Source organism: Mercenaria mercenaria, chromosome 3 (genome assembly GCF_021730395.1).
Source record: "Mercenaria mercenaria strain notata chromosome 3, MADL_Memer_1, whole genome shotgun sequence".
Taxonomy (NCBI): Eukaryota; Metazoa; Mollusca; class Bivalvia; order Venerida; family Veneridae; genus Mercenaria; species Mercenaria mercenaria.
This window is the reverse complement of record NC_069363.1, coordinates 1719150-1744540: the sequence shown is the minus strand read 5'-3', so window position 1 is coordinate 1744540 and position 25391 is coordinate 1719150. Positions and strand designations below refer to the sequence as shown.

At 36.1% G+C, this 25391-nt stretch overlaps 1 long non-coding RNA gene across 1 annotated transcript; it reads left to right on the top strand.

The window, feature by feature from the left end:
- The first annotated feature begins 230 nt into the window (after positions 1 to 230).
- On the top strand, positions 231 to 25330 carry LOC123532850 (uncharacterized). Its single transcript, XR_008370065.1, has 6 exons — positions 231 to 254; positions 3604 to 3675; positions 5476 to 5539; positions 12913 to 19546; positions 22528 to 22638; positions 24208 to 25330. It is a non-coding gene; the product is annotated as an uncharacterized LOC123532850 (long non-coding RNA).
- The last annotated feature ends 61 nt before the right edge of the window (positions 25331 to 25391 follow it).

The following is a 25391-nucleotide window of genomic DNA, read 5'->3' as shown; positions in this document are numbered from 1 at the left end:
GTGTTTGTGTGTCTGTTTTGATTATTTGGATTTTTTTTTTTTTTTTTTTTTGAAGTGATGCTGCATATAAAGTTGTGAGATATAAGGACTTGAGTTGCAAATGCATAAAATAAGAGACTAAATAAAAAAATCAGGATTTTAGTTCTGTGGTCTTAAACTAGGTTTTAAATTTAGGTAGAATGAGATTAAACATGCTTGTTGCTTTTCTAGAAATCCCAGACACTCCAAGCGTGCTCGATAGCCACATGAATTAGGTAAATATATGAATGATGATGAGTTAACTGTTTGTTTGGTATTGTTAATGTTAACACTGCTTTCAACAGTATTCCATTCATATATAAACTATAAGATTCTTTCACTGTTTGTAGGTGCAGATGGGAATATCCAGTAATGGTTGCACTGATGGTATTTTTCCTGACTTGGCTTGTACCTACTGTTTGTTGGTTTTAATACGTGCACCAGTACTGTATTCAAAAAGTTGATTTACTGTCAGAGAATCCCTTTTAAGTTTTATAAATAATGTTAAAATCTTAGTTTTGGTATATTATTCAAATATAAGGTAATGGAAGTGCTATGACCAGTGACTGGTTTTGCAAAAGAACCACTAAATTATTTTTGGCTGTTGAGCATGTACTGGGTTTTGCTCTTTGAAATATATGTTAATGACATGTCAGCAGTGGTAAAAAAACAAACTGTTACTTTATTACCCAATTCACATTACACGTTTTTGTCGAGCCCGCTTGCGGAAGAGAAGACATAGTTGTCCAAATGGCTGTTCGGTGTATGTGCGTGAGTGCATGCGTGCGTCCGTCCGGATTTGTTTGTCCGGACCATAACTTTGACATGCATGGAGCAATCTTGTTTATATTTGGCATGAATGTTAACCTCAGTGAGACGGAGTGTCATGCGCAAACCCCAGTTCCTATCTCAAAGGTCAAGGTCACACTTAGAGGTCAAAGGTCAAATTCAATAATGACTTTGTCCGGAGCATTTCTTCTTCATGCATGGAGGGATTTTGATGTAACTTGGCACAATTGTTCACTATCATAAGACGGAGTGTCATGCGCAAGAATCAGGTCCCTAGGTATAAGGTCAAGGTCACACTTAGAGGTCAAAGGATACAAGAATGACAACTTTGTCCGGAGCATTTCTTCTTCATGCATGGAACTTTGATGTAACTTGGAACAAATGTTCACCACCATGAGACGGAGTGTCATGTGCAAAAACCAGGTCCTTAGGTCAAAGGTCAAGGTCACACTTAGAGGTCAAATGTCAGAAGTCAGATACAAGAATGACTTTGTCCGGAGCATTTCTTCTTCATGCATAGAGAGATTTTGATGTTACTTGGCACAATTATTCACCATCATTAGATGGAGTGTCATGCGCAAGAACCTAGAATTACTTCCCTTTGTTGTTACTATAAATAGCTTATATTGTAACTTTTTTTTATTACTGGTCATAGGGAAAAATCAAGACCACTTTTCTGCAGTACAACATGCATGTTACATCCAATTTTGAGGTGTTTTTTTTACCTATCTCTACTGTTAAGGATTTTTGTGTATTGACTTCAAATTTTTGTTGGTTTTTTTTGTTTTTGTTTTTTTAGATTTACTTCCCATTGTTGTTACTACAAATAACTTGTATTGTAACTTTTTGCAATCTTTTTTTTATTTGGCATAAATATTTGCCTCAATGAGGCAGAGTGTCGTGTGCAACTCCCAGTCCTTTAGACAGCTGACGGGCTCGACATGTTGCCCGTGGGCATCTAGTTTGTTAAATCTATCTATCTAGCTATCTATCTGTCTATCTATTTAGCTATCTGTCTCTCTCTCTCTCTCAAAAATGGGCCCTTTAGGGCCACTACAGTTAAGGTATTAGACCCGTAATAGAGTACCTCCTTTTTGAAGAGTATTCAATTCCTACAATAAACCTACTTTGACCGAAATTTTTCAGGGGGCGTAGGTTCAAGCCCCGCTGGGACCATTTTTTCCCTTATTTTCCATTTTTCCTAGTAAGCTTTTACTTTTTTCAAGACTTATTATTGATTTATTATACAAAAGTGGAAATATTTCATTTGGTAAGCAACTTTTTGCTGTTCAAAGTGAATTTACCTTTGAAACAGAAGTGGGTGGAGTTAGACCTTTAAAAACACTGAGTTACATGTGGTCAAAGTTCTCTATTTTGCCTTTACTCTTTAGATTACATATTGTTGAAGAAATGTAGGTAGGTTTTACATCTGCTCCAAGATTATTTTTGAATGAAGTTAACAAAATTTAAAACAGTCCTACAGGGCTGGACCATAATTTTTCAATGTTGGAGTTAGAATTCTTTCTCGTTAAATCCGTTTACTTGAGGCACCCTAGACAAAATGATATTGACAGTTTTATTTTATGGTTTTTTTTATTGTTTACCAATAGTTTGGTGTTTCTTTTATTAAATTTAATGGTGTAATGAGTTCTCTGCAATTTGTCTCTACGTGAACTTGAGGTAATACCATAAATTATACAAAATTTGTAAAAAAAATGGCACAGTAAAAGTTGTTTAAAATTTGCAACTCAATAGAAAAAACACAGTCAACTTTAAGAATATATGTAGCAAATACCATTTTCAAACATTACTATTAGGGGTCCAATACCTTAAAATAGAAATACCATTAAATGAATTCTCCTCATGATTATGCATTTTTATACATGACAGTAAAATATAGAAGAAAAAATTAAATAACTTTTGTTTTAATGAACAACTTAAAAGATTTTCACCAAACCTAGTTATAATCAAAGTCAGATGGTTAAGGTTTTCTTCAGGTGAGCGACTTTGGCCCAGTTGGGCCTCTTGTTCAAAATTACTTTCAATAGTCCAGCATATGGGCATAGACAATTCTGTTAAAGATACTTAAAGTTACTTGTTTTGACTGCTCTAATTTGGGATTCTGCTGTGGTTGTGTAAAGAAATAAACAAGTAGATCAAATAGATAATCCCGGTCCAGACAGTGGAAATTTCTGAGATGCTCTTGAGTGTCTCCTACCTAACTTAGAGGCCTGTACTTGTACTTCCCAGGAAAGACTGCTTCGCGTGTATAGGTGCTATACACCGGGCACGTTAAAGAACCTGATCTGTCTATTCACAAAGAGCTAGGCTAAGTTAGCCGGACAAGATTGTATCTATAAAAAGATTTCTCTTTATCTGTTCTGGGGGCTTAATCTCACTCTGTCCCTCTGGTCAGATCGCTCTGTGTCTGTGAGGATGAATTTCGCGCCCTGTGTGGCTGTGTTTGTTAAATGTAAAGCACCTTTGAACGCGTTTATCATGAAAAGGGCACTATATAAATCTGGTATTATAATAATAATAATAATAACAAATATTTTGAATTGGCAATGTTTTTGTCAAGATAATGTCCCAACATTTATTGTGGTCATTTTGTATTAACTTTGACGACATTTTAGGCGTCATTAGTGGCATAATACAACTACAAATGGCTAATTTCAGGCATTGGTGGCTGAAATCATGACATTGTGCTTACATTAGCAATTTTGACTATGTTATAATTTCTTTCTGACTCCATTCAGATAAATCTTATATTGAATTGTTCAACTTTTATTTTAGATCTGTATGGAGAGGACCACACTGGTTGTGATCATGAAGACCTGTGCAGGGATGATAATGATGTTCAGGAGGGTATGATCTTGAGCAGAATTTGTTTCAGTTTTTGTTTTAACAAGCATTGGTATAATTTTTATGCTTCCGAAGGAGTGGGGTGGGGGCATATAGTCACCACCTTGTCCGTCCATTGGTCTGTCACACTTTTTGTCCAGAGGATTGAAGGTACCAAGTTGTAGGTTTATACAATGATAGAATTCATTGAGAGGAAGTGCAGTGTTAAGGAACCATAACTGTGTGTGATCCATATTTTTAGCTCATCTGAGCCAAAGGCTCAGGGTGAGCTGTTGTGATCGCTCACCGTCCGGCGTCTGTTTGTCCACACTTTCCTTTAAACAACATCTCCTCCTAAACCATCAGGCCAATTTTGATGAAATTTCACAGGGATGTTCCTTGGATGGTCTTCTTTAAAAATTGTTCAAAGAATTGAATTCCATTAGAACTCTGGTTACCATGGCAACCGAAAGGAAAAACTTTAAGAATCTTTTTGTCCAAAACCATAGTACATAGGGCTTTTATATATGGTATGTAGCATCATCTAGTGGTCCTCTAGCAAGATTGTTCAAATTATTCCCCTAGGGTCAAATGTGGCCCCGCCCTGGGGGTCACATGGTTTACATAGACTTATATAGGGAAAACTTTGAAAATCTTCTTGTCAAAAACCACAAGGCATAGAGCCTCAATATTTGGCATGTGACATCATCTAATGGTCCTGTATAACGATTGTTCAAATTGTGCCCCTGGGGTGAAAAGAGGCCCTGTCCCGGGGTCCCAAGTTATACATAGACTTATATAGGAAAAAACCTAAAAAATCTTCTGTCTAAAACCAAAAGACCTAGGCCTTTGATATTTGGTTTATAGCATTGCCTTTTGGTTCCCTACTAAATTTTTTCAAATGATGCCCCTGGGGTGAAAAGAGGCCCTGCCCCAGGGGTCTCAAGTTTTACATAGACTTAAATAGGATTTTTTTTAAAAATCTTCTTGTCTGAAACCACAAGACTTAGACCTTTGATGTTTGGTATATAGCATTGCCTTGTGGTTCTCTACCAAGAGTGTTCAAATTATGCCCCTGGGGTGAAAAGAGGCTCCGCCCCGGGGGTCCCAAGTATTACATACACTTATATAGGAAAAAACTTCAAAAATCTTCTTGTCTAAAACTGCAAGGCTTATAGGCTTTTGATTTTTGGTATGTTGCATTGCCTAGTGGTCCTTTACCAAGATTGTTCAAATTATGCCTCTGGGGTAAAAAGAGGCCCTGCCCTGGGGGTCCCAAGTTTTACATAGACTTACATAGGAAAGAACTTCTAAAAATCTTCTAGACTGAAAGTTCAAGGCCTAGGCTTTTGATATTCAGTATGTAGCATTGCTTAGTGGCTGAGACTTTAACAAATTGTTCAAATTATGCCACAACTCCTGCTGACCACATTTCTTGACTGAAAAGCCTCTTATGCTACAGTAATTTCAGGAAGCAACCATAGATGTTACAGATTGCCTTGTTAAAAAAGTGATCCTATATTAAGTTTGTCCATGCTGTTCTGATTTGTAAGACTGTCGTGACTAGTAGAAACTCTTTTGTAATATGTTGAAGTTGGGACAAAAATGTTGCTCATGCTGTTTCAAAGTTCATTAATTCAGCACTTGCCTAGTCAAGTTAATTGAAACTAGTCTATATCTAACTATTGTCATTTTTAAAACTTGAACCTATATTACCTAAAGGTAAATAAGGGAGAAGATTAGTAAGTCATTTAAATAGGTATTGGTACTTCAGTGCTCATTTTATTTTAATCATTTGTATACACAGTCAACTTTTCATTACAGTATCAGATGAAGGCAGTATTCATGTATCAAAAGCAGATACCACTACCTCAAGTACAAAGTTATGGTAGGTATTGTTTTGTTGAATTAAATAGAATGTGTTCAAGTTATATAAATTTAACAAAAAAAGGGGCTTAAGGGCGTTTTGTGATTCAAATTTCTTATACTGCAGTGATAACATGAAAAATTGGTACCAGTAATTATCTTGCCTAGCACATTACATAACATTAAAACGGAATCTGGACTCTTATCTCATACTTGCGTGACAATGGATTTCATCAGGACAGAGATGTCGAATGGGATTTATATTTGTTATTTATACATTTTAGAACTTGTTTCACAGTTGATCTAAAATAAATTTGTATTAACTAAACTAATAATGCAACTTTTAAGGAGTAAAACCTATATTACAGGAGATTGTGTATGATAACTTTGATAAACAGTTGATTGATATTACCTTCTCAAACAGTGTTTATGGTTCAGATTTAGGAGTCATTGTGCCTGTCTGTTGGTTTTTATTATTGCCGATCCTGCTTGCGGTGAGCTTGTTACTGTAAAATCATTAAATTTCATTGGAATGAAATTTCGTGGTTTTGGTCAAAATGGCAATTTCGTGGGGATATGAATTCATGGATTTAAACTTTTAAACATAAAATGAATGTGAATTTTACTTGTTTGTTAGGATTAAATTTCGTGGATTGACTCAACCATGAAATCCACGAAAATTAGTCCCCCACGAATATTAATGATTTCACAGTATTTATGTAGTTGCCTTAATACCAGTTCTGTGTGTGTGTACAATCCATCCAGATTTGTTACGTTAAGACAATAGCTTCCTTAAACAATGAAGAAGAAATAATTTTATTTGGCAGAAATGTGTGCCTCAGTGAAAAAATACTTTGCACACACTCCAGGTCCTGATCTTAATGGTCAAGGTTACACTTTGCCTTTGGGCCAAAGATCAATTTAGAGCTTGTCTGTGCCATAACCTTGACGTTGTGGAACAGTCTTTGGCACCAATGTTCGCTATGATGATATGGTATGTTTCATGATCTATGTCAGTAGCTCAAAGGTTAAGGTCATACTTAAAGATCAAAGGTAAAAAGACTATAGGTATAATACATTTTGTCAGGATTTAGACACACACTTAACATTGACATTTTAGCAATGGACAGGAGTATTGCACAGTATGCACTGTATAGCATTACATAACCCTGTTCTCTTCAACTCAGTTGTCAATTAGTGGGGTCAACGTGCTGCCTTTGGACATCTAGTCTGCCTCATAGGTAGAGCTATTGAAGTCAATCGTTGGCATCAGCTTGTGGAAATGAATTGAAACACACACTTATTCACTGTGATAAATTCACACTGCACAGGTTCCATAACTATAGTTTGCTTTTTAGTTCACCTGAGCCAAAGGCTCATGGTGAGCTTTTGTGATCGCTCAATGTCCGTTGTGCGTCGTGTGTCGGTCAACAATTCCTAAAAAAATCTTCTTCTTGAAAACCACTTGACAGAATTACACCAAACTTCACAGGAATGATCCTTGGACGGCCCCCTTTCAAAATTATTCAAATAATTTAATTCCAAGTAGAACTCTGGTTGCCATGGCAACCAAAAGGAAAAACTTAAAAAATCTTTTTGTCCAAAACCACAGGGCCTAGGGCTTTGATATTTGGTATGTAGCATTATATAGTGGTTCTCTACCAAGATTGTTCAACTTATTCCCCTAGGGTCAAATATGGCCCCGCCCCAGGGGTCACATGGTTTGTATAGACTTATATAGGAAAAAACTTTAAAAATCTTCTTGTCTGAAACCACAAGACCTAGACCTTTGATATTTGGTATGTAGCATTGCCTTATGGTTGTCTACTAAAATTGTTCAAAAGAGGCCCTGCCCCGGGGGTACCAATTTTTACATAGACTTATATAGGAAAAACTTTAAAAACCTTTTTGTTTGAAACTGCAATTCCTAGGATTTTGATATTTGATATGTAGCATTGCCTAGCACGGCTAATAACTTAACATACCATGATGTTACTGTATGTATATAATTACATTAATTGCTTGTAGAATTATGCAATTACCAGTGAATTTTCACAATATTGTTCAAATGTAAAAAACTTAACATACCAGATGATGTTGCTGTATGTATATTTTTACATGTAAATTACTTTCTTGTAAAATTATGTATTTACTAGTTATACAATTGTTAAACAAATGACACACATGTACATATTTGTACCCTTTTCCATTAAAGGGAACCATGCAGTACCTAAAGATATCAAACGATATTATCTATTTTTAGCTCACCTGTCACAAAGTGACAAGGTGAGCTTTTGTGATCGTGCGGTGTCCGTCGTCCGTCCGTGCGTCCGTCCGTGCGTCCGTCCGTAAACTTTTGCTTGTGACCACTCTAGAGGTCACATTTTTCATGGGATCTTTATGAAAGTTGGTCAGAATGTTCATCTTGATGATATCTAGGTCAAGTTCGAAACTGGGTCACGTGCCATCAAAAACTAGGTCAGTAGGTCTAAAAATAGAAAAACCTTGTGACCTCTCTAGAGGCCATATATTTCACAAGATCTTCATGAAAATTCGTCAGAATGTTCACCTTGATGATATCTAGGTCAAGTTCGAAAGTAGGTCACGTGCCATCAAAAACTAGGTCAGAAGGTCAAATAATAGAAAAACCTTGTGACCTTTCTAGAGGCCATATTTTTCATGGGATCTGTATGAAAGTTGGTCAGAATGTTCATCTTGATGATATCTAGGTCAAGTTCGAAACTGGGTCACATGCCATCAAAAACTAGGTCAGTAGGTCTAAAAATAGAAAAACCTTGTGACCTCTCTAGAGGCCATATATTTCACAAGATCTTCATGAAAATTGGTCAGAATGTTCACCTTGATGATATCTAGGTCAAGTTCGAAACTGGGTCACGTGCCATCAACAAGTAGGTCAGTAGGTCTAAAAATAGAAAAAACCTTGTGACCTCTCTAGAGGCCATATATTTCACAAGATCTTCATGGAAATTAATCAGAATGTTCACCTTGATGATATCTAGGTCAAGTTCGAAAGTGGGTCACGTGCCTTCAAAAACTAGGTCAGTAGGTCTAAAAATAGAAAAACCTTGTGACCTCTCTAGAGGCCATATATTTCACAAGATCTTCATGGAAATTAATCAGAATGTTCACCTTGATGATATCTAGGTCAAGTTCGAAAGTGGGTCACGTGCCTTCAAAAACTAGGTCAGTAGGTCTAAAAATAGAAAAACCTTGTGACCTCTCTAGAGGCCATATATTTCACAAGATCTTCATGAAAATTGGTCAGAACGTTCACCTTGATAATATCTAGGTCAAGTTCGAAACTGGATCACGTGCCATCAAAAACTAGGTCAGTAGGTCAAATAATAGAAAAACCTTGTGACCTCTCTAAAGGCCATATTTTTCATGGGATCTGTATGAAAGTTGGTCTGAATGTTCATCTTGATGATATCTAAATCAAGTTCGAAACTGGGTCATGTGCGGTCAAAAACTAGGTCAGTAGGTCTAAAAATAGAAAAAAATAGTGACCTCTCTAGAGGCCATATATTTCATGAGATCTTCATGAAAATTGGTCAGAATGTTCACCTTGATGATATCTAGGTCAAGTTCGAAAGTAGGTCACGTGCCATCAAAAACTAGGTCAGTAGGTCAAATAATAGAAAAACCTTGTGACCTTTCTAGAGGCCATATTTTTCATGGGATCTGTATGAAAGTTGGTCTGAATGTTCATCTTGATGATATCTAGGTGAAGTTCGAAACTGGGTCACGTGCCATCAAAAACTAGGTCAGTAGGTCAAATAATAGAAAAACATTGTGACCTCTCTAAAGGCCATATTTTTCATGGGATCTGTATGAAAATTGGTCTGAATGTTCACCTTGATGATATCTAGGTCAAGTTTGAAACAGGGTCATGTGCAGTCAAAAACTAGGTCAGTAGGTCTAAAAATAGAAAAACCTTGTGACCTCTCTAGAGGCCATACTTGTGAATGGATCTCCATAAAAATTGGTCAGAATGTTCACCTTGATAATGTCTAGGTCAAGTTTGAAACTGGGTCACGTGCCTTAAAAAACTAGGTCAGTAGGTCAAATAATAAAAATACCTTGTGGCCTCTCTAGAGGCCATACTTTTCATGGGATCTGTATGAAAATTGGTCTGAATGTTCATCATGATGATATCTAGTTCAAGTTTGAAACTGGGTCAACTGCGGTCAAAAACTAGGTCAGTAGTTCTAAAATTATTAAAATCTTTCGACCTTTCTAGAGGCCATATTTTTCAATGGATCTTCATGAAAATTGATCTGAATGTTCACCTCGATGATATCTAGGTCATTTTCGAAACTGGGTCACATGCAGTCAAAAACTAGGCCAGTAGGTATAAAAATAGAAAAACCTTGTGACCTCTCTAGAGGCCATATTTTTCATGAGATCTTCATGAAAATTAGTGAGAATGTTCACCTTGACGATATCTAGGCAAAGTTCAAAACAGGGTCACGTACCTTCGAAAACTAGGTCAATAGGTCATATAATAGAAAAACCTTGTGACCGCTCTAGAGACCATATTTTTCAATGGATCTTCATGAAAATTGGTCAGAATTTTTATTTTGATAATATTTAGGTCAAGTTCAAAACTGGGTCACATGAGCTCAAAAACTAGGTCACTATGTCAAATAATAGAAAAAACAATGTCATACTCAAAACTGGGTCATGTGGGAAGAGGTGAGCGATTCAGGACCATCATGGTCCTCTTGTATGAATATATACACACTTTACCAACTACATTTTGTGTTATGATTAGTAAGTATGCCTTTCTGTTTCGTTTCATTTAAGGCTATTGGTTAAAATTTCACAACGGTTGAATTAAAACACAGATATATACAGAACTTTCAAATATCTTTTTTCGACCACGGTAAAATTATAAATAAACACTTAAAATTGTACTACAAATTACCTGCAGTTTAAAAAAGTTTAATATTATAGAAAATATGGTTATTAAGTTACAATTCATAAACAGTTCACAGATCATACTTAAAGATGGTAAGGATATGACTATGAAGTGAAATTATGTGTATATGTTTGATATTACATTGTTTGAAACCGACTTGTAAAATTTACACTGCTCTGTACATTAGCATAATAATACTTGTGTAAACATTATGTTGTTTTGGGCCGGTGGCCTATATATCAATAAAGAAATTGTCATTGTCATTGTCATTGCCTAGTGGTCCTTCACAAAGATTATTCAAATTATGCCCCTTAGGTGAATAGAGGCCCCACCCAGAGGGTCCCAGGTTTTACATAGACTTACATAGGAAAAAACCTGTAAAAATCTTCTTGCCTGAAACTGAAAGGCCAAGGCATTTGATATTTGGTATGTTGCTTGCCTAGTGGTCTTCTACCATAATTGTTCAAATTATGCCCCTGGGGTGAAAAGAGGCCCTGTCCGTGGGCCCCAAGTTTTACATTTCATAGGGGAAAAAAATCTTGTCTGAAAGTTCAAGGCGCAAGCCTTTGATATTTGGTATGTAGCATTGCTTATTGGTTCTCTAACAAAATTGTTCAAACTATGCCCCTGTGGTGAAAAGAGGCCCCGCCCGGGGGTCACTTGTGTATGAGTTATACAGGAAAATATACTTCAAAAATTAGCTGATCATATTTCCTAGACTGTTTAATTATAATTACCTGATGACCCCAAGTAATTAGGGGTCACTTGACTGTGACCTTGACCTTCTGACCTACATTTTTGTTTCTTGAGATACAGCCTTGAAATTTGGATGACATATACAGTTTTGCACACCAATCTTAACAGCATAGAAATTTGGACCATGTCGAAAACTTTCGATAAAGATTTCAATACTAATCTTTAATGTTCTTAGCCATGACCTACTGACCTTCTTGTTTTTGAAGCTACAGCAAAAAGATTTGGACCACATGTATTGTGTTTGATACAGATTTCAATGCTCATCTTAAATAGTCTTAATCAGGTGAGTGATGTAGGGCCATCATGGCCCTCTTGTTTATAAAACTATGCCCCTTTTTCAACTTAGGAATTTTTGGTTGTTTTTTATGTGAGCTGGTATCAAAGTACCCACTAATGGGAATGGATTAAAACTTCACACATTTGTCCACTGTGATGGCTTGAAATGCATTGAACAGGATCCATATCTCTGATTTTCATTTTTACAAAATAATGCCCCTTTTACAAAACACATGGCTTAAAGTTAAATAAAATACGTCAAGACCAGCTGGTGACATCACAGTTGATTTCATGAAAATCTAATTGAAATTTTTGTTATGTGCCTTTTCCCTTCAGAATTCCAGTTTCTGAGCCATCTTGTCCGCAAAGTAGGTTTCGTTATGTCTCCCACCACACAGTGGTGTGGGAGACATACTCATTTACTCCAGTCTGTATGTCTGTCTGTCTGTCTGTCACAGAGCTTGTCCGCACTCTAAGTCGAATATTTCTCTTCCGATCTTCACCAAACTTGAACAAAATGTGTTTGACCACAAGACCTCGCCCAAGTTCGATAACTAGCCATATCGGCCAAGACACTTCAGAATTATGGCCCTTGACATTAATTAATGAATCACTTAGACTCATAAAAATGCTGACATTTTCATTCTCAAACATGCACCAAAAACCATTCATCTTGTCCGCACTCTAAATCAAACATTTCTTATCCGATCTTCACCAAAACTTGAACAAAATGTGTTTGCCAATAAGACCTTGGCCAAGATTGATAACTAGTCAAATCGGCCCAGGCACTTAGGAATTATGGCCCTTGAATTACCAAAAATCAGCCTTTTTACACTTGACTGCACTTTAAGTCAAATATTTCTCATCCGAACTTCACCAAACTGGAACAAAATGTGTGTGACCATAAGTCCTTTCCCAGGTTCGATAACTAGCAAAATTGGCATAGGCACTTCAGAATTATGGCCCTTGAATTACTGAAAATCAGCCATTTTACTCTTCAGAGGTATATTTGTTGTGACTAAACAGTAAAAAAAGACTGACTTAGTGTTTAGATGATAAGGCAGTTGTGGGAGACATGCGCTTTTCTCAAAAGCAGCTCTAGTGTTTGAAATGTTTCTGTGGTATAGAATTTGATTTGCAATGAGAATGTCTTGAATAAATTTCTAGCATGACCCTAAGTTACAAGATTTTAAGGGAACATTTTGGCTAAATTAAAAATTTGGTTAGATTAAGCTGTCGCCCCAGTATTGAAGTACTTCCAGGTTGTTGTATTCTAGGAAGCAGTTCTTCGAAATTGTGAAGTCTCCGTTTTGAAGCCATCACTGTTTTGACTGGTTAAATTTCAAATGTATTTATTGACATTGTGTAAATTTTATGTCATTTCTGATGCGTCTAACAGTTGTTTTGTCTGTTTTTTGCAGGACCACATTCCCGTGCGGAAGGATTAAAAAAGTACTCCCGACCAGATGGCCTTGACAAATGTCTATGAAGACAGTGATAGGACAGCAAAGACAATAAAATGATACTGGGCAGACACCAGAAGGAACAACTAGCGAATACAAATATTAGGATATATGGACATTGTATTTGGATCTTTTTAGCTTGTCTAATTTTTGAAAAAATCTACGAGATATTGTTGTTACTTGATCGCCGGCGTCAATGTCAGAGTTGGTTATAATTTTTGTTTAGGTCCACCTTTTCACAAAAATTATAAGAGCTGCAGCTTTGAAACTTTTGCGAAACAGAATAGTGAATCAAAGATCACATTCTTTCTATATTAAGCGGTAACAATTAACAACCTGAATATTGTTAATCTTACACTTCAGTAACATCTTTTCAAATGTCTCGTATCTTATGATGACATAATATAAATTCAAGGAAAATCATCAGTATTTATTTTTTGACTGATAAAGTAATACAATGTCATATATCATAAATTGAATAAGTTTTTGTCTATAGAAAGACGAAAATGGTTATAATTATTAGCGTAGGTTTTACAAAATAACTTACAAACCACAACTTGCAAATCAAGATTAGTCTTCATAGGAGGTCCTTCCCCTCAAATACTTCCACACAGGGGTACTGTAAATGGTGGGAGACATGTTTTTAGCTCACCTTAGCTCAGGGTGAGCTATTGTGGTCACTCACTGTCCAGTGTCCGGCTGTCAGTCCACACTCCTTTAAACAACATCTCCTAAACCACTCGGCCAATTTTGATGAAACTTCACAGGGATGTTCCTTGGATGGTTTTCTTAAAAAAAATTTCAAATAATTGAATTCCATACAAAACTCTGGTTGCCATAGTAACCAAAAGATAAAACGTTAGACAGAAATCTTCTTGTCCAAAACCACTGGTCCTAGGGCTTTGATATTTGGTATGTAGCATCATCTAGTGGTCCTCTACCAAGATTGTTCAAATTATCCCCCTAGGGTCAAATATGGCCCCGTTCTGGGGGTCACAAGGGTTCTATAGACTTATATAGGGAAAAACTTTGAAAATCTTCTTGTCCAAAACCACATTGCCTAGGGCTTTGATATTTTGTATGTAACATTATCTAATGGACCTCTACCAAGATTGTTCGAAAGGAAAAACCTTTTAATATTTTCTTGTTGAAGTTACAGGATAGAAATTATAATTTTTGATACAGATTTCAATACTCATCTTGAATAGTCTTAATCCTGACCTACTGACGAACTTTCTTGTTTTTTGAAGATACAGCATAGAAATTTGGACCACATGTATAACTTCTGATACAGATTTCAATACTTTTTAATATTGTTAACCCTGAGCGACTGTCAGACCTACTTTCTTGTTTTTAAAGCTACAGCAAAGAGATTTGGACCACCTGTATAATTTTTTAACAGATTTCAGTAGTTATCTTGAATAATCTTTACCATGACCTACTTTCCTAGTTTTTAGGCCGACTATTCGAAGAATAAGTAGAGCTATCCTACTCACCACGGCGTCGATGTCAGTGTCTGCGTCACATCTTGGTTAAGTTTTTCATACCAGTCCACATTTTGACAAAGTCTTTTGAGATAAAGCTTTGAAACTTTCAACACTGAGTTATGGCCCCTTTCAACTTAGAAATCTTGGTTAGGTTTTTCGTACCAGTTCTGAGTTTGTGTAAAGTATTTGACATATGGCTTTGAAACTTTTATCACTTGTTTATTATAACAGTCTCTATCTGTAGGCAGGAGTACATAGCACTGTCAACTATTTTGGCTGAATAATGGCCCTTCTTTGGACTTGGAAATTGGTACAATTTTTGTACAAGTCCATGTTTTGTCAAAACTATTTGACCTGTGGCTTTGAAAGTTTGAACAATTGTTTATCATCATGATTTCTGTCTGTAGGCAAGAGTACATTACTCTGTCAAAGATGTTGGCTGAATTATGGCCCTTTTTGGACTTGGAAATTGGTTCAGTTTTCATACAAATCCATGCTTTGTCAAAACTATTTGACATGTGGCTTTGAAACTTTGAACACTTGCTTATCATCATGATTTCCGTCTGTAGACAAGTGTACATAACTCTGTCAAGTATTTTGGTTGAACTATGGCCCTTTTTGGACTTGGAAATCAGTTAAGCTTTTCTTACCCGTTCGTATTTTTCCTAACCTGTTTGTCATATGGCTTTGAAACTTTGACCACTTGTTTACCTTCTTAGTCTACTTACCTAGGACAAGGACTTTACCTCAGTTATGGCCCTTTTTTGGACATAGAAATAAGTTAAGTTTCACATACTGTTCGATATTTTGTCTATTAACTCTATAGTTGTCGTGTTAACTATATAGGGTACCATAAATCTGGCAATTTCTGCATCATAACTTTTGATATATTTGACCTAGAACTCTGAAACTTAAACAAAATTTAGATCACCATAATGTGGTTGTGTACACACAATTTCGTTCGGATTTATTTGTAAATTAAGAGTTATTGCCCTTTAATTGTATAAAAATCCACATACTTGTACATAACAAACTTACCATTTGGTAGAATTTCATTAAATTTCTTTCCATGAACATTTATTGTAAACATGTGAAGTTGTGTACCCACACCTGGTCACACCCTTACCTTGATCACACCCCTCCCCCCCCCCCCCCCCCCCCCCCACACACACAAAAAAAATTAGATTTTTTTTCAAACAAACTTCATATACATTTTCACCACTATGAGGTTATGGGGCCCATCAAGTTTCAGTCAGATTGCCCAAGTAACACCAGAGTTATGGCTCTTAGAAGTTTCTAGTGTTAACTATATAGGGTACTATAGATCTATAGATATGGCAATTTCTGCATCATAACTTTTGATATATTTGACCTTGAACTTTGAAACTTGAACAGAATTTAGAGCACTATAATGTGGTTGTGCACACACAATTTCATATGGATTTATTTTGCAACTTCAGAGTTATTGCCCTTTAATTGTCTAAAAATCCACATATTTGTACATTTGGCAGAATTTCATTCTTTTCTATGAACATTTATTATAAACATGTGAAGTTGCGCACCCACACCTGGTCACCCACTTGCCTTGGTCACAGCCTCTTATCCTCCCCCCACCCCCCCCCCCCACCCCCGCAAAAAAATTTTTTTTTAAATTTCATTCCTTATTTTAGATTTTTTTCAAACGTTCCATGAATATTTATGTATATATATAGATATATATGTATATATTTATTTTTTAGGGGGTGGGGTGGGGCTGCGGGGGAACGGGTGAGGAAACAAAATTTCACATGTTGATTATAAATATTGATGGAAAATTAAAAATTAAAAAAAAATAAAAAATGGATGAAGTGGGGTGGGGGCAGAGGATGCATGATCAGTGGTGGGCATGACTGGGTGGTGGAGCGAGGTAGGGGAATGGTACAACTTGCATGTTATATTTCCATTCCTTTTCTTTTTTTAAAAAAATGTTCAAACCTTCAACATGTTAAGTTGTGACTACACAAACCTTGCCCTCAGCCATGTTCAAGATATCTTACTTGATTGTGTTCTCTTAAGGACATCTGTTCTTTTATGTACAAATGTACATGTTAAACAGCAACACCTGGTGCCAAACCTCTCAAAGACAATATTTCATTCCAGTTAAACTTCAAGCTCACATTTCTATTAACCATTTAATTTTAAAAGCTAAGCTTATTACAGTAAGCATATCCCATTCAAAATAAATTCTTTAGTCAGGATCAAAGTATCGTACATTTATTATGTACTCTTTAATTAAACATTAGTTTTCTTTTAAATTGATTTTGACTAAAGAAATTATTTGCTTCTTATTAACATCCTTAACTTTTTGCCGGATATATTTTTTTGCCATTCCTCACCACAAATCCTTTCGGCGGGGGATACCAATTCATCGAATTTGCTTGTTAACACTAGAGGCCACATTTGTGACCCAATCTTTATGACACTTGTTTGTATAGATGATCTTTAGGTTAAGTTTGAAACTGGGTCATGTGGGGTCAAATATTAGGTCAGTAAGCCTGATCAAAGGAAAATCTTGTTAACGCTTAGAGTCCACAGTTTAAGCTTGAAACTCATGAGAATTTGTCAGAATGTTTGTTGTGATGACCTCTTGGTCAGATTCAGATCTGGGTCATGTGGGGTCAAAAAAAACTGGGTCACATGGTCAAATCAAAGGAAAAGCTTGTTAACACTCTAGAGGCCGCAGTTAAAATCTAATCTTTATGAAACTTAGTCAGAATGTTTGTCAGATGATCTCAAGGTCAGGTTTGAAACTGGGTCATATGGGATCAAAAACTAGGTCAATAGGCCAGATCAGAGGAAAATCTTGTTAACACTCTTAGTTGGAAACTCATGAGAATTGATCAGAATGTTTGTCTTGATGACCTCTAGGTCAGATTTGAATCTGGGTCATTTGGGGTCAAAAACTAGGTCACACGGTCAAATCAAAGGAAAAGCTTGTTAACACTCTAGAGGCCACAGTTGTAATCCAATCTTTATGAACCTTGGTCAAAATGTTTGCCTTTATGATCAATAGGTCAAGTTTGTAACTGGGTCATGTGGAGTCAAAAACTAGGTCAGTAGGCCAGGTCAATCTGGTGAGCTATATAGGGCCATCGTGGCCCTCTTGTTTATGCATTGGTGTCTTCAAATAACTTTGCATAAGTATTCACCATTACAAGACATTATGTCAATTGCAAAGGTCAAGGTCGAGGGCACCCATATTGTTTATACATGAAATTACCTCCCTTTTATATGATAAAGTACAATACAGGCGTTTTATTAGCTCACCTGAGGCTCAGTGTGAGCTTTTATGACTTGATGTCCGTCCTGCATCTGTCAACTATTTATTTCTTGTCTGCATGATAGTGGTTCCATTTATGATTTGATTTTAACCAAACTTGCATGCATCATAAGATTTTGGTTCCTTTCTTTAACCAGCTATATCCAACCATGAGTTCCAGAGTTATAGCCTCTGAAAGGGCAAAAATAGCTTGTTGCCATATTTAACCTTTAGCCTGCTGGCGGCGAGTTGTTTTGCCTTTGCGTGAACACCCCTTCAATTAATAAATGGTATTGCCCAAATTGAATGATGGACCAGTCCATTTTAGGAATTTAGCAGTCTAAGGGTTAAGACCCTATCTTATGAAACTTGGTCAGAATGTTTATCTTGATGATTCCTAGGCTAAGCTTGAAACTTGGTCATGTGGAGTCAAAGTCTAGGCCACCCGCTCAAATCAAAGGAAAAGTTTGTTTAAACTCTATAGAGGCCATATTTAAGACCCTGTCTTCATGAAACTTGGTCAGAATGTTTATAATGATGATTCCAAGACCAAGTTTGAACCTTGGTGATGTGGATTCAAAATTTAGGTCCCATGCTCAAATAAAAGGAAAAGCTTATTAACACTCTAGAGGCCACATTTATGACCCTATCTTTATGAAACCTGGTCAGAATGTTTTATCTTGATGATCTCTATGAAGTATTTGAATCTGGGCCATGTGGGATAAAAAACAAGGTCACATGCTGAAATCACATTAAAAGCTTTTTAACACTGTAGAGGCCTCATTTATGATCCTATCTTCATGAAACCTGGTCAGAACGTTTTATCTTGATGATCTCTACCGACTTTCAGACCCCTAGATTAAAGGTCAAGGTCACACTTGGCATTCAAATGTTTTCATGGTATGAACAGGGCCTGTTTCCTGTCTGGTCCAGAATTTTTGTCATCCATCAAGGGATTGAAATTTTACTTGGCATAAGTGTTCCCCATAATCAGACAATGTTTCATGTTTAACACAAAGAACCCTAGCTCAAAGGTCAAGGTCACACTTTGGTATCAAAGATCAATAGTTTTTTTTCCTTTCTGGTTCATAACTTTATCAAGCAAAATAGGATTTGAATATAACTTGGCACAAATACCCGGACCCCTGGCTCAAAGGTCAAGGTCACACTTCAAGGACAAAAGTCGATAGATTTCATTCCTGTCTGATCCATATCTTTTGTCATCCATTAAGGGATTTTAATGATACTTGGCACAAATTACCTCATAATAAGGAGACATGTCTTAGACAACATCCAACCCCTATTTGAAAGGTCAAGGTCACACTTGGAGGTCAAATGTCAATAGTTTTTTTTTCCTTTCCCATCCATAACTCTGTCATTCAATAAGGGATTTTAATACTACTTGACACAAAAGTTCCCCATGACAAGACAATGTGTCATGCATAATATGCAGACCCATAGCTCTGAGGTCAAGGTCACACTTTAAGGTCAAAAGTCAACTTGATCTTGTCCTGCCCAGTCTGTAAAATATTTTGATATAAGCTCAAGTGTCAATTAATTAATTGCAGAATTGTTGCTTGTCACACTCAAAATGGCACACCCGTTGAGTTTTATCTCAAGAATGGCTGACAAATGCTCACGGTCATTTTTGTTCATTTGCAGGTAAAGAATTCCATGTGTTGGTAGAAACTTACAATGAAACCACCAATCACCAATACTCCCTAGACCAGAGCAAACTATTGAGTGAGTTAGGCAGAAGCTGCAGTTCCCAGCATAATGTGCTGTAGAGTAGCTGCTCTAATTGCTGGTAAGCAATTTACTTCTTCTGTCAACTCATTGCCATTGATACGAAGTTTTTCTGTGATAGCACTAATTCTGGCCTCAGGGGTTTATTTTTACTAAGAAAGTGACGGTTCCCTTCAGAAAATGTTTCCAAAAAAAGTCAATTTTCCCTAATCTATCTCCAATTTTTATGTTTCAGGGATTAAATTTAGCGTTTGCTAATTCGCGAAATTCGAGTTAGAATAAAAAAATTGGAGTTGGAAATCATGGCACTAGAATATTTTCGGGATCACATTTGAAAATCGACGAATTCACTCAAAATGTCCTTTGCTCTTTAAAAGCTCCTGTGGGGTAGTTATTTTACCGATAATCATGTGACCACTTGTATATGCTTGTTGCTGTTGTGCAAATGTAAGGTAGCAGGGTACACTTAGATTCGCAAGTTTTGGGCTTGGTCAGGCTTACATGTAGCGAGCCGCAATATTTCACTTTCCTAATGAGCAGAATCATGGTGGCCATTTTATAAATTGTGTGCATGTTTTGTGCTTTTAATTAATGACAAGATCAGGACTCTCATACAAGAATACAGAAAGTTATCAAAACGAAAGTTTTAAACCATCCGTTGAAAATAACATGCCAAAATCATCAATTTTGCACTTTTTAGCTCGACTATACGAAGTATAAGGACAGCTATCCTACTCGCCCCGGCGTCGGCGTCTTTCCGCGTCCCCACCTTGGTTAAAGTTTTTTAACACTTTCTCTTTTTTCAACTTATCTCTGTAATTACTTGATGGATTTGATTCAAACTTCAAATACTTATTCCTCATCATCATCCACATCATCTGACATAAGGGCCATAACTCTGGCACCAATATTTCATGAATTATCCCCCCTTTTCACTTGGATTTTCAGGTTAAAGTTTTGATGCACTTTCACTTTATCTCTATTATTACTGAATGGATTTGATTCAAACTTAAAATAGTTGTTCAACATCATCACCCACATCATATGACACAAGGTGCATAACTCTGGCACCATTTTTTCACGAATTATTCCCCCTTTTTACTTAGAATTTTAGGTTAAGCTTAGTTTTGGTGCACTTTCACTCTACCTCTGTTATTACTGAATGGATCTGATTCAAACTTAAAATAGTTGTTCAGCATCATCACCCACATCATATGACACAAGATGCATAACTCTGGCACAATTTTTCATGAATTATTTCCCTTTTTACTTAGAATTTCAGGTTAAAGTTTTATGCACTTTTACTCTATCTCTGTTATTACGGAATGGATCTGATTCAAACTTAAACAATTGTTCAACATCATTACCCACATCATATGACACAAGACGCATAACTCTGGCACAATTTTTCATGAATTATTTCCCCTTTTTACTTAGAATTTTAGGTAAAAGTTTTGATGCACTTTCACTCTGTCTCTGTTATTACTGAATGGATTTGATTCAAACTTAAAATAGTTGTTCAACATCATCACCCACACCATATGACGCAAGGTGCATAACTCTGGCACCAATTTTTCATTAATTATTCCCCCTTTTTACTTAGAATTTTAGGTAAAAGTTTTGATGCACTTTCACTCTGTCTCTGTTATTACTGAATGGATTTGATTCAAACTTAAAATAGTTGTTCAACATCATCACCCACACTATATGACACAAGCTGCATAACTCTGGCACCAATATTTAATGAATTATGCCCCTTTTTGCTTAGGATATACTTATATAGTGTTTTGATACATTTTATCTTTACCTCTCTTATTACTTTAAGTTGATATTTTCGACATAGACTCAGGCTATTGTGCAATATCTTCATCCACAATTGGAGTCATTATACACTCCAGTTACAGCTCTAGTTTCCTCAGATGTGCCCAGTTTCACTATCCAGCATCGAAATAGTCGAGCGCGCTGTCTCCTGTGACAGCTCTTGTTTAACAGCCAGCAATGATCCTGTTGCAGGAACAATGTCAAATTTTATTGCATTTCTCAATTTAACAGTCCCTTCTGAACTACAGGATATTAATGGAATGGGGGCCCATCCATCTTGTTTTTTGACAAAATAGCAAATATGTTCCCGAGTATCAATCAACAAGCATGGAACCCTTCTATGATTTGAATTTCCCGTGCCAAGGTGACTCATCGATTCATACAAATCTATCAGCAGTTAGTTTTACAACTGACATCAGAATTTTACATGTATCGGCTGTTTAAATTTTCTAAAGAATTAACAATCATTATCTCTCACTTTAATTTACAGATGTCCAAAATCTTGAAGTTCTAATTATAACAAATATTGACGGGGGCCAAAATTTGAAGTGTACCCTGCTACCTAATTATTGGATATCTAAGTAAGCTTCTTGACATATTATTTGTTTTCGTTTTGCTTGGTGATAAGGAGTTTCTTTGGGCGAAAAAGGCCCATGGAGGCCTAAAATGCTAGAGACACCACAGGCAATGACCTGAAAGAAATTAGTAAAAGTCCAAAGAATCATCGAGTACTTTGGTTCATACTTTCGAAACCAGAAAGTCCCGGCCTGTTGAAACCATGAAAAAGTTGGAAGTGGAGCTGAACATTTAAATTTTATATGAAAAGCAAACAACAACAAGCAACTCAATAAATTTAGCACATAAAACAGCCTTTAGATAATTGCAAGTGGAACCCAGTGTTGCTAGTGGGAAAAAAGTTAAATTTGATCCCTGAAATATTGAATATGACAATAATGGCTGTATGCTGAAGGGCAGATGCAAGTAGCATATTGATCGCTTCTCCTTTGCAGTCCCGGAGTCTTTTGTAGTTTTCCATTTTATTTGAAAGGAGATCTCAGGCAATGCACTTGAATAGAAATTTTGAGCCTAGTCCATATTTCTCTTCCCTGGGTAGTGAAATATTCAAGTTTTTTCACTTTCCAGAACTATGTTGTTGATAGACATTGTTCATAATGTAGATCAGTTGATCCAAATCCATAATGGTTTTAATTCAATTTTCAGATCCGGTTGTTGTAGCCAAAGCTCAGGTTTCTTGCAGCAGCCCTTATCCACCTGGTCTTCATTTACATTTGAACTACATCCAGGATTTGTCACAGCTCTAGAAGGAAGAAGGTAAGCTGGTGATTTCTTATGTCTTGGCTTGAAATGTCCTCCAGCTGGACGTCTCTTTAAGTTTTCCCTTTGACATGTTGAATTCTATACACTTAATGTAAATATTTGAGGCAATAGTATAACTAGTAGTAGTTTTTGTACCATCATTAACACATTTGTTCTTTGCTGTTTTTGTAGTGATAATATAATTATGCTAATTCAGCTATCAGAAAATCTGCTTGTAATGCATCAGTAAGAGGTGATAAGTCACAGTTAATCACTTTTGATCTTAACTTATATTATAAGTAAACAGTATGGTATATAGGTATGATTTCCTTTCAGAAAATAGTTGTAATAATCATAATTGGTCTTTCTTTTGAAATTTTGTTCTTTAAGTCTTTGAAATATCAGTTTTACTATATCATTTTAATTGGGGGGGGGGGGGGGGGGGGGGGGGGGGGTTACAAAAAATTTCCTATTTCTTGTAATAATTTCTTATTTGATGTACCATTTTACAAAAAAAGAATAAGGCATACTGTTGCATAAAAGATCCTTCAAGACCAGTTGGGGACATCAAACTTTATTTCATGAAAATCCATCAGAAATTTTCAAAGATGTGAACATTTTTCTAACGTGCCTACTGGTACTGATGATAAACTCGGATATGAGGTTTTTTACCTGTAACTTTTTTATTTCTGCAAATTGTTATCAATGGTTGGTATCAAAATAAAACTTAACATTTGCTGAAAACTTTACATAATTAAAAATTATATTTAGTAAGCAAACTCACATGATGTGAGGTCCTGAAAGGGGTATGTAAAATGGGAACTGTATGAACGTTGACTGATGATAAATTCGACCACTTTGTCATTTACAAAATTTTCCTCATAGTATTATATTGAAACTTTCCCAAAAATGCTGCAACAGTCATTCCAGATCAAATAATGAAAAGTGACCCAGTGTCAGGCCTTTGTGTTGACAGTGAGCTTGCATAAAAAGAACACCCTATTCCCCAGTAATTTTGGATAAATATTTTGTTATACAGATAAATGTAAGTCATTTATTTATACAGAATATTTACTTATTTTGTTTTTGTTTACACCATTTGGTGTTGTAAGTGGTTGCTATTAGATGGTGTGTTCAGTTATATGAATAACCAATTGCAATTGAATAAGGTGGGCGACTTTATCATCTGTCTTGGTTTATCATCAGTACCAGTATTTTTAACTTGAAATACCAGTTTCCCAGCCAATTTTCCTGCAAAGCAGGTCTCATGTTTATCGTGATACTGCAGTACAGAATTTGGTTTGCAGTGAGAATGCCTTGTTTAACATTTCTCATAATACCCTAATTTACAAGAATATGTGTGCAAATTTTGGTTAATTTAAAATTTAGTAAGATTTGGCGTCACCTCTGTATTGAAGTACATCCGTGTCGTTGTATCCTAGGAAGTAGTTCTTTGAAATTTTGAAGTTCCCAATTTGAAGCAATCTTTACGTTGAATGGTTAAATTTCAAATGTATTTATTGACACTGTACAATTTTGGTCTTTTCTTATATCTTTCACTCTTATTCTGTCTGTGTTTTTCAGGACTACATATCTGTGGAAGAATCAGGAAACTACTCCAGACTTGTTGCCTTGACAGACGTTTATTGGAAATTTGAACAGTGACTGAATACATTGATGTGTAGCCAAAAAAAAAAATTCATTGTTGATGAAAGTGTTTCTGTGGCAAGATTGACTGGGTCAATGTTAAGCTTTAGAAATACAGAGCTGACAATGCTGTAATTTTCTCCATGTCCAAAAGTGCTTCATCAACAGCAAAGAAAGAGAAAGTGTACCGGGCCAACACCATAAGGAAACAATCTTGTTTGGTTTCTGTGTCTGTGGTTGAAAGGGACTACCTCGCAGAAGGATGTTTTACATTAATATTCTTATAGTGGATTTTGATTACACTTGAAAGGAATGTGTATGTTCAAGAAACAATGATTAGTTAGAAATGTTGTTTGATTTCCTGTCTGTCATAAAAGTAAAAATTAGTTGTTTACAAACAATGATGCACAGTAACTGACATGATAAACTGTATTGATATAAGTATTATGATTAAGTACATTATATTAAATTCATATATTCTTTGGAAATTAAAGGATGTGTTAATCTCTAAAATTTCCATTGTTCTGTTGCTGACTGTTATAGGAATGGTCTCCGTCCATCCATCCTTCCGCCTGTCTGTCCGTAACACTTTCCTGTCCACTCCATACCTCCTAAACCCCTTGAAGGATTTTCATGAAACTTGGGTCAAATGATCACCTCATCTAGATGATGTGCAGAACTCATGAGTCAGCCATGTTGGCTCAAGGTCAAGGTCACAACACTGGGTCAAAGGTTTGAGCCTTCCATTTTGTGATCACTCTGTATCTCCTAAACCCCGTGAAGGATTTTCATTAAACTTGGGTCAAATGATTACCACAGTAAAAACTCATGATTCAGCTATGTCAACTCAAGGTCACGGTCACAACTCGAGGTCAAAGGTTTGAGCTCTGTATCTCATAAACCCCTTGAAGGATTTTCATGAAACTTTGGTAAAAGTCACCTCATCAAGATGATGTGCAGAACACATGAGACAGTCATGTCAGTTGTTATATATGTGATATTCACATCTATATTTTTTACATGTACATTTTGTATATTTTCTAGAATTTTGGGTGGTCTCAAACTTAAGATTAGGAGCCAAAGTATTGCATTCGAGTGAGCAAAACTTGTATTGTCTATCT